A 9,573-nucleotide genomic window follows, 5' to 3' on the forward strand; every position below is an offset into this window, starting at 1 on the left:
ATGCTGTGCAATACAAAGGGCATTTTTCAGTTTCCTCTTACTTGACTTGCAGGGCATTTAACACAGATGACCGACCAGTCTCTTCCTTCTTAAAACACTCATGTCTGGGAAACCAGTCCTAGTTTTCTCTTCCCTCCCTCTCTGGAACCTCTTCTGAACAGGGCCTCACAGTTCTCTCTTTCTCAGTCCAACCTCTGAAAAATCCTTCTTGACGCTGGGAATCCTCTGGGCTCAGTTCTAGGCCTTCTCTTTGCAGAGTCCATGCTCTCACCAAGTGGCTTCATGCACAGACATGGTTACACTTACCGCCCCTGAGCTGCTGACTGCAGCCCCGATTTCTCCGAGGTGCAGATTCCTGCAGTCACCTGCTCCTCTGACAGCTCCTCTGATATTCAGATGTAATTTTACTTTGTCAGATGAGAAGCCTCGCTTCCTGCAGGGGAGAAGGGAGTTGCATCCATATTGACATGTTGCTTCTCCTTGTTGACCACTGAAACCCAAGTAGCCACGTGGTCCTTCTCTAACTTGGACAATGGCCCCTGAAAACTTAGCTAATCCTGTGGCCTCCAGTTCCCATAGAACCTCAGCTCAGCTGAGGGTAAACTGGGTGAGCACCAAATCCAGCCTTCTCGTGGGAAGCCTAGTAAGTGCCTACTGCTTAAAACACAGATCCACTGATGACAATAAAAATAGAGCAGATTGAAAATTTTCAAAAACATGCCATGCACGGAGATCTGTCTCTTGTGAGTTTGTTCAGGTCTCCCTTTCTGCAGAGGCCTGACACGGGAGGACTGTTTCCATGCACTTCCTAGATTAATGGGATTGAGTCTCTGATAAACAAAGTGAGTTGTTGCAAAAATTTATTCAGCTTCCAAAGCTTCTAGAAGAGGAGCCCAAGACCAGAGGCCCAGCTCACTTTTCCCACGCTGACTTTGCCCCAAAGTGAATATCCTGGGATTGGGGTGCATATCCCCAGCTATTTAATTAAATGGACAGATTCATTTTTTTCTTAATCAATGCTGTGGTTATGTCAGCTACAGAAGTCTGTGATATCTCTTCCAGCCGGCGGGTAAGAAAAAACACAGTGTGGTCAATTCAAATGGAAGGGCTTCTGTGACACCTGTCCCCAAGTAGGACGGATGAGAGTTCCAGTCTCCTCCTGGCGCGAACTTCATTTGAGGACTGGAGTAAATCAAGACTAAAGTGCACATATTTATTAAGCACTTGCTGTGAGTGGAGCACTCTGCTTGCTAAGTGCTGAGGAAATGATAATAATAAAACCATCTAACATATACTATGCTTATCAGATTAGAAAACACTTTCTCCTGTCAGCTCCTTCAATCCTCATGATGTTCCTGAGAAGCAGATATGCTGGTCACTGTCTGACAGAAAACTGAGATCATAATAGGCTATGTAATACACCCATGGTTACTCGCCTAGGACTCAGTGGGGCCAAGATTTTGGAAGCATCTTATAATTCCACATTTGTTACCATTTCCAGGATGTGATGGATTGGCAAATGAACAGTGTATAACATAACCAATACCTTTAAATGATTAAGGAAGGGAAAGACTCTGTAATCTGAGGGCATCTGATTAGGCTTCTGAGATTCGGGCTAGTTTAGAAGCCTGGCCTGTCCGCTGAATGTGTCTGAGAGCTGCAGGCTGACAGGCTCAGCAGCAGGCCTCCTCGTGGACACAGAGACCGTCCCCTCTGAAGATCAGGTTGGAAAGCCCTTGAGGCTTTCACATCCCCTGGGCATTGCTCCCTACAGATGGGCCTGGACATGCTGCAATTAGCCCCTTCCACAGAGGAAGAGCTGGGGCGAGAAAGTTGCAGCAGGTCATCTGGAGCTGCCCAGATATGGTCACCTGGCTCCCACTCCAGAATCCGCCTCCAAAGCTGTGAGGCCACTTACATTTTCTTTCAAAGGGCCCCAGGGATTTAGCGACGCATCCATGGTAAAGACACTCTCCATGTCCCTGCTGAGACTCCCTCAGGACACACTGCCTCTTACACCCAGGCAGCGTGTCTGATGAGAAGGGCAATGGATGTGGAGTCAGGAGAGCCGGATTCAAAGCCCGTGTGGCCATTTGAAAACACAGCCATAAATTCTTTGACACCCATTCCATGGAGAGGTGGGATCCATGAAAATGGGACTGACTTGTAAGAGCTCCAACCTGAGTAGGGTAGGGAGGAGGTGATGTTGGGTGACTTGATAGGTCAGGAGAAGCCTTGCACCTCCTGCTGTGGTCCTTAGGAACACTGGTCTCCGAAGAGTCCTCTCAGGAGCTCCCTCCAGCAACCAGGCACCGTGTTAAGATAAGCCCAGTCTGCATGTAGAGGCCACAGATAAGTGCTCTTGGCAATGGTTCCAGCAGAATCCAGCCTTCCTGAGATCCCCTCCAACCAGGAGACGCTGGCGTCCTTGGTGGACGGCTGTGCCCTGTCCAAAGTGCAGACCCACAGAATCTATGAGCAAAATAAATGGCTGTCATTTTATGCCAAGTTTGGGGATGGTTTGTTACACAGCAAAAGAAAACTGAAACATTTCACCTCTAGGCGCTGATTGTGCGACTTTGGACAAAGCTGTTAGCCTTTTTAAAGAGTTCATTCCATGTAATGGTAATTTTAAAACAAAATTCTGCTTCCCACGATGTTGTCAGGACTAAATGAAACAGAAGATATGGATGACTTGGCACAGTGCACAGTACAAGGCCAGCCCCTCCGAGTGTGAGTTTCCACATGAGGTGAGAAAGGGCTTAAATTTGTCTTGACAAGTGTTCTGCATCTTCCATTCTGTCAGACACGCACCCTCCCAGCCTCCCAGGGCTCAGACTACGCAGTTTAGCCCTTCCAGTCTCCCTTCCTCTCAGCCTCGCTGGAGCTCATGGCTGATGGCTGGGAGGAGCCGTGGCAGAGAGGAGGTTTTCCATGCATGACACCCCTTTCTCTTGCAGAGTCTGATCTTGACAACTGTGGGTAGGAGATGCCATGCAGCCGCTTGGCTCCAGCAGTGACTCAGCCCAGGGTGGACACCCACATTCCTTATAGTCACCAAGTAGAGGGGCTTCAGGGACTCTTCTGCCACCATATGTCTCCACATTGAATTCTGTGGGAGTCTCATGATCAGAGTTCAAGGATGTCAGGTGGAGAGCTAAGGAAATAACTGCCTGTGTGGGGATCTTCCCTTCTGAGAACCAGCAAGAGGACAGCCCTTTCAAGACAAGAAGAGGTTCTGAGCATCCTGAGAGGTGATAATGAACTCTCTGCCCCCACAGATTTGGGCCTGTGAGAGGACACAAGGAGAAGGGCAGCCCCTCTCCCTGTGTGACCAGATGGTACCCCGACGTGCAAGCCCTGAGAAAACAGGGCTCACAGTTCCCCAGTGCAGTGCTGGTGCACACCCCACACAAGCCTCTCACTCTAAAAAAAATGTAAACTTTTGGAGGCAGCGACGGGGGCGCCGAGAGCAAGAGGTGGTAGCAAGACCACAGCCCTCTAGCCCGACTACCATGAGCACCAAGCAGGTCACCTGCAGGTATTTTATGCATGGTGTGTATTTTATGCATGGTGTGTATTTTATGCATGGTGTATATTTTATGCTTGGTGTGTTGGGAAAGAAACCAGTGCCTGTTCTCACATGATTTGGCAAACAGCAAGCCATCTACTGTCTGCAAGTGCTGTGAGAAGGGCCGCTGCACCCATGGAATTCATTGCAGGCAGGATCGCACAAGGCCCTCTGCTGCCACTGGTGGTGCCGTGGGCTCCGTGCCCCACAGTGTGCCCTCACTGGCTCCCACCATCCTCACTCTCCTTCTGACTTCACTGCACCTATTGTGAAAACTAACTTCCATGAGCCTGGGAAACATGAGAAGAGAACTTTAGTCCTTAGAGACTAAAATCTCTCTGGCACTGCTGAAGAAAAGCTTGCCCACATGTGGTGAGCACTCCAGGAGGCAGTGGCCCCCAGGGTAGCCCTAGACGAAATCGCACTCCTACCTGGATGGTGTAAGGAGTAGCCTTGGTTACTTAGAGGCCGGCAGCTCCTACAGCAGCGAGCAGCAGCTGTGCCCCCATGCAGCCGCCAGGGGGTGCTGATTTGGGGATGCTTGTGCCTACCTGCATGGGGAGATGTGTGAAATCTCTAGGTTACAAGTCCTGCACCCCTTCGACCCAGAGCAAAAGAAAGCTCGCAAGAAGAACTGCATGTCGGCATTCAAACACGCGATGAAAACGGCCTTTGTGCGCCAGGCAAGTCAGGACAAAGCGTGCAGTATGTGCATGGAAGGGATCCTCGAGGGGCTTCTGCTTCGGGGAGGAGATTGGGGATTCCCTCCAGCTGCAGTCCCACACCCAGCTTGTCCAGCGGAGGTGCGCCCAGCAGTTCAAGAGCCCAGTCGTCAAGCCTTGCCCAGAACGCGTGACGTCAGAGTCTGTGATTCCAGGTGTGTACTGGGTAGGAGATCAGGAAAAAAAGAGCAAGGTGGCTGAAGCTTTCAAACAGGGGACAGGGGAAAAGCTTGTAAGTGCCCTGAGCAAGGCAAGGGGACCTGCTCGTTTGGAAGCAAATGTCTTTACTGCCACACTTACCCTGATGCACAGCTAGCAGAGCCTGAGAAACCTCGAAAGCAGCTCAGTCTGAAGGTTCTTCAATTCTGTGCAGCTCTGGGATTTCATGGAGAACCGAGGGAGTCGGCACGTCCCCAGCCCTGAAGAGGTCGGTGTGACAGAGCTTGGGGGCCTCTCTATGCACCTGTCTGCAGTGGAGTGGTCAGGGCCCTGAAGGACAGGTGGTCACCTGTGGGTCCTGGGCTCCGCCAGCAGAGCCTTTCCCAAGGAGGGGGTGCAGAGCTCCCTTCGCTGCAGCCCGGGGAGCGTGCTGCTTGGATCGGAGTGGGGCTGTATTTCACCTTGGTCTCATCCACTCTCCGTTATTACAGCCAGGAGAAGAGTGAGGGATGTAAAATAACCTAACGGGTATATGGAATCGCTGCTTTTATCGCTGCTATCTTAGCCGCACCTCAGGCTCCTCGGGGAGACCAGCTAAACAGCCACACAGTTTTGATTGATTGCTTTTAAAACAGACGTGGCTCCTCTCCTTTCTGAGCTTCAGCTCCCTAGAAACTAACACTCAACTTGCAGTTGCCTCTAAAGCAGATTCTTTTTCTTACCAAAGGATTCTTCTCCCCTAAAAATGACTCCTGTGGTGAATTTCCATAGCACTTAACTAGTGTGTGGTCAAAGCTTCATCTCCACAGGGCTTTTCCGGAGACAAAAAGTGGGCACTGCAGGCCTTAGTGTCCCAAATCAGAGAAGGGGTCTTCTGCCGTATAATCAGTACGCAAAGTATAAACCTAGTTCCCTGTAAGGGGGGTTCTTGACGTAGCAGGAAGCACAGGGTGGCATTCCTGGTTGGTGTTGGAGGAAACCTTGCGTGTGCCTCCAGGGAAACATGCCCCTGGCTCTCCCTTGTGGACACACGTCCCAAGGTAACCATACTAGGACTCAATACACACATGCTCTTGTGTGTGACTCCTGCCCAAACCACTTAGTCTTACCCGTAAAAAATTCTGGTTCTGACCCAGCAGCGGTCCTGAGCATGACTCTCTGTCATCAGTTGTCATTTTAATTGAAGGAGCATAATCTTGTGAATCAGAACAAACTCACTCTAAGCCTGAATTATCTATTTTTATAAACAGCTATAGATATCAAGTATTTTGTAAAACGCATTAAAGTGTGGGTAGAAAAAGGTCAAAAAAATTAAGCATTTCTTTTTCTAAATCAGACCTACAACTAAATCAGAGAAACATTTTCTCCAAGATAAAAAAAATTTAAAAATTAAAAAACAAGGTCAGTACAGCTATCTCATAAAATGCACAGCACCCACAGAAATGCCACAAATATCTGTGTGCAATGATTTCCCTTCTAAAATCTGAGAAGATGGGGATCCCTGAGAGGCAGAGAGTCACACATTGAAATCATAAAATTTCAGAACAGAAGAATCATAAGAGGTTGTCTAATCCATTTCAAACTGTTCTTATTTAGAGATGAGAAGACTGAGGTCCTAACCTGCAAGAAATAATTAAACCTAAAAATATACAGAGATGAAATTTTTGAGAAGCTCCTTTCCATTGTCCTACTCCTGACTGTGTGTGGCCTTGGAATGATTCTAGAAGCTGCAGATGTACACACACACCTAGAGCTCTGTAGAAGCATTCACTCAACAGTAAATCTAGAGCTCTGTAGAAGCATTCATTCAACAGTAAACCTAGAGCTCTGCAGAGGCATTCACTCAACAGTATATTTTCTTGAGTGGCCTCTGAGTTATGAGCATTGGAATAACAGTCACCCCAGACAAGATCCTTCCTTTATGGATAGGATGAGCTACTAAACAACCACAACCACACAACCACAACAAAGATAACTTCAGATAACCAGCTCTGATGACAGAGGATGACACTGTGGAGAGTATCTAGGGCAGGGTTGGGTTAAGGAGGTGAAAGATAAGGGTCAGGTAAAGTTTACATGAAGAGCAGACATCTGAGTAAATCTAAAGAATGTAACAGGCCCAAATATGTGATAAACTCTCCAGCCAGAGGGAACTGTGAGTATCAAGGGCCCACGACAGGGAAGAACTCATGAACAAGGGGAGGGTGGTTTGAGGCCAGGATGAAGCTGAAGAATATTAAGTGGCATAGCCTCATTTGCAGAATGCCAGCTGCACAGTGGAAAATAGACGAAAAGAAACAAGGCCAGTAGATGCAGAGAAATCAGTTCAGGAGACCGTGCTGTAGTCCAAGACAGAGGCGGCTTGGATCAGACGTGTATCCATGGAAATGGAGAGGCAGATGTGTTCTGCTGGATACTGACCGCTAGCACCACACCCAAGGAAAGTCAAAGCCTGACACGGGTGGCCTTACCTACCGGCAAATTGGACAGGACATTGCTCATGGGGGTGGCCCTACATCCCTGGGCAGGTGGTGCCCACACTGGAAGAAAAGTCAAGAAATTGGGACACATTCAAGGCTCAACACTGGGTGAAGCGCACTAGTTGGTGGTTTTACCCATTGGCGTTATTTTTCCCACAGGCAGCTAGCATTGCTAACCAATGGGAAATCATGGCCCTGGCACGCCATACGGCCTGGGCCTTCAACAAGACCCATATGCCCTGTCCCTCCTGAACACTGAGTTTTATCAAGTGCGAAAGGTCATGTTGAAAAGTCTCATGGCTTTAGATACCCTCACCGCCTCTCAAGGTGGACTGTGTGCCTTGGTGGGCCCAGAGTGCTGCGTACACATTCCTGATACACAACATGATGTCAGCCAGGCCCTGTCTGCTTTGGCTGAGGAAACCTGGAATATTGAGCAGTTAACGGAGACCCATGATAAGAATGGTGGGCCTCCTTGACTTCTGGTTGGTGCACCACTTTGGCTGTATGTTTTGCTGTTGCTTGCACCCTCTTAGTCTGCTGTTGTAGCCTCTATTACTATTGTAGCATATAGATACAATGCTCCTCACTCCTTGCACAGGGACCCTCTTGGAAAACAGCACTTGAGTAGATCATGAGGTGAGAAACCCTAAAGGGGTGGAGTGTAGGGCAAAAGGAGACCCAGGCTCTCTTGCCACCTTCTGGAGGAAGGCCCCAGTTATATAAATATGATACAGCATAGTCCTAACAGACGCCTAACATCATCATTGGCTGAGAGCCACTTTTGTTCCTGTTCCTATAAAACCTGCTTGGGGTTTTTCGAGGCATGGTCTGTCTCTCATGTACGTGTGGCCTGCCCCTGATGAATAAAGGCATGTGGCACCCTCCTTCGGCTCCTCAGTTTTTCTTCGGTCTGTCCAGATCTGGTACAAACCTCCCCAGCCTTGATCTCTTGTACTACACCTGTCCACCCAACCTCCAGTGGGAGGAAACAAAGACTGTACTTCCAGAGTCTCCAATGGGGCCACCCAGCTCAGCATCAAATAGGTCCTCTCCCCCTTAAGGCAGCTCCTCCGATGACAACCATTGGGTTTTGCACCCACATTTCAACCCTCTACCTCATTTTGTGCACCCATTCAAGTTGGCCAGAGTATAAAAACCAATATAAACCTGACTGCTTTGGCCTAGGAGCAGATGTGATAGTTCATTAATATTTCATAGAGTAATAATGATCCGACTGTCAAGGCAGCCCGGTTCCTGCCCCAAAAGGTTCCACTTTCAGCCCCATCTCAATCAGTAAGTTGCTCTTCCAGTCCACAAGGGTCAGTGAAAGAATTTCCCCATCACCCCATGAAGCAGAGAAGGCAGCACCCCCAAAATCTAGGGAACAGTGGCCAAAATTGGCTGGTTGGTAGACAGAGAGACCATGCACTCACTCAGGGCCAGGCCAAAAGGCAGGTAGCAGCTCTGAGGCCCCTGGAGTATGTGAACAGGAAGGAGCTGACTCAAAGGAAGTCCTACTAGACCTGAAGGGAACTGCTCAGCGGGCCACGCGAGCCCGATGGCTTCCCCTGCCGGGTGAGCAAACATGGAAGGCCAGCTTCAGATGCCCTGCATGGCCTTCATTATCAATGGCACACACACAAATGTACAGGAAATGGCAGCTGCTTTTCCTTCCAAGGTGTGAAGAGCTCTAGAACCAGGAGAGACAAGAATAAGGTTGCCCTCAGGAATTAAGCCACCACAAACACTATGACAGGCCAATGGTAGGACCAAACCAAGAGACCTGGGTCAGAGCACATGAACCATCAAACTCTACCCAAGGTGTGCTGGGCACCATCTCAAGGAGAAGTGGCTGTGCTTGTAGCTTATTTAGTAAGCAAACCTAATCATTTGTCCTCTTATCTCTTTGGAGAAGGGCTGCAAAAAGCAAGGGGTAAAACCTAAGAACATTAATGTTAGGAAAAAAAGCAGAAATAGAGAGTGCCCAGGCAAGCCGCAGGGAGAGGCTGTCCAGACACACAGTAACATTCTCCCAGGCACTGAGTCATATCCATGTAGATGGTGTGGACAGGGAGACCTCTGGCTTGCTTAGCGAGAGGACCTGTCTCTCATCATGGGATAAGTCCGGACTTCCTAAGAATATGATGAGGGTAGTTCCCCACTCAGTGTTCAAATGTACCACCTAAAAAAACAGAAACATGTTGCATGAACAGTGGCAGAAAGAAAAAACAAACGTAAAGCCAAGAAGTGATTTAGGGTCCCACTGTCAGCCGACTGCTGTGGAGGAGTCCTCTGTGGGTAGCTCACTGCCATCCCCTGAGAATTCTCTGTGCACAGAGCCCTGGTGTGGATCTCGGGTGTAATTTGGAGCAGCAACAGTGCAGGACGGATGCATCCACAGCTCTTCATTAATACAGGAAAGTGACAGCGTTTCCAGAGCTCCAGTTTTGATTCATTTATCACACAGCGTGACCCATTGACAGCTACAGCTGGGCGGTATCTACCGCAAACATCCCTAAAGTGGGGGGGATTTTTTAATGCAGCATTAATCATGTGGAAAATTTCTGAAAAGGGCTGTGAGAAATGGCTAATGTAGACAAGCAAGCATTTTGAAGCTGGTAGACTAGATGAATGAGTA

General features: G+C 48.8%; 1 pseudogene; it reads left to right on the forward strand.

The window, feature by feature from the left end:
• Positions 1 to 3,515: 3,515 nt before the first annotated feature.
• On the forward strand, positions 3,516 to 4,786 carry LOC107523861 (E3 ubiquitin-protein ligase makorin-2-like; annotated as a pseudogene).
• The last annotated feature ends 4,787 nt before the right edge of the window (positions 4,787 to 9,573 follow it).

Source organism: Miniopterus natalensis, chromosome 14, assembly GCF_054644295.1.
Source record: "Miniopterus natalensis isolate mMinNat1 chromosome 14, mMinNat1.hap1, whole genome shotgun sequence".
NCBI classification, from domain to species: Eukaryota; Metazoa; Chordata; class Mammalia; order Chiroptera; family Miniopteridae; genus Miniopterus; species Miniopterus natalensis.